Here is a 945-nt window from a genome sequence, read left to right on the forward strand (position 1 = left end):
ACAGTCAGAGTCAGTGAAACTGACGTTTTCCTGAGCAGTTGTGGGTAATGCAGTTCTGCGCTCTAACTATTAGGACAATAGTAATGTTTTCTCCTGAGCTCTGAATTTTTATTAGGGTAAAAATAAATGTGAATTTTTGATACTTTTTTTAATTTAAAAATTCATCAGGCGGGCCGGATTGAACCCCCCATTTGGACCAATTTTGGCCCGCGGGCCTTATGCTTGACACACCTGGTTTATCTCTAGTTTCTATAATTAGCATATTAGCTAAGTTACTATATGTATCTTAAGGTTCAATTATTCAAATAGTGTACATCGTTTTGCAGTTATTGCATGAGTCGTGAACTATAACTTTTTTATGTTTTTTTTATATATATTTTTTTTATTTTATTACAAAACCGATGGCATTTTAAGCTTTTAATAGTGGGTACCATACTGTATTTCCTCTTTGATCCTTGCAATTTTGGAATCCAGTCGTGGGCCAGATCGGACGGTTCAGTGGGCCGGATTCAACCCGCGGGCTGCCAGTTGATAATCACTGCTTTATTGGTTTCTTTTATCTTTTTTTTTTATATTATTATTGAAACCACTGATATTTGACTCAGCCGTTCCTGACGTCATTGATATGAAATGTTTTATTTTCCGCCTATAACCAAAGACAGCCCTGAGGCCTACGGGGCTGTAAATCATACACAGCCTTCTCTGGGGCTACAGCCGCGTCTAAAGGAACCGAACTTTGAATTTACAGCATGGATTTCAGGCCGAGCCTCTAATAAGGAATAATAATGGGTAATCAATGTAATTAGAGTGCAACATCAAAAGTAGCAGAACACACAACTGAACGTAAACACTCGGTACAATAGCCCTCTGTGCCCCCGCCGCCTCTGATTCACACATAATTGCACGTGAACTGCTCTCATCGTCGTCGTCGTTCGCGCGGGGGCG

The sequence above is a fragment of the Cynoglossus semilaevis genome, chromosome 17 (assembly GCF_000523025.1).
Source record: "Cynoglossus semilaevis isolate Cse_v1.0 chromosome 17, Cse_v1.0, whole genome shotgun sequence".
Lineage (NCBI taxonomy): Eukaryota > Metazoa > Chordata > Actinopteri > Pleuronectiformes > Cynoglossidae > Cynoglossus > Cynoglossus semilaevis.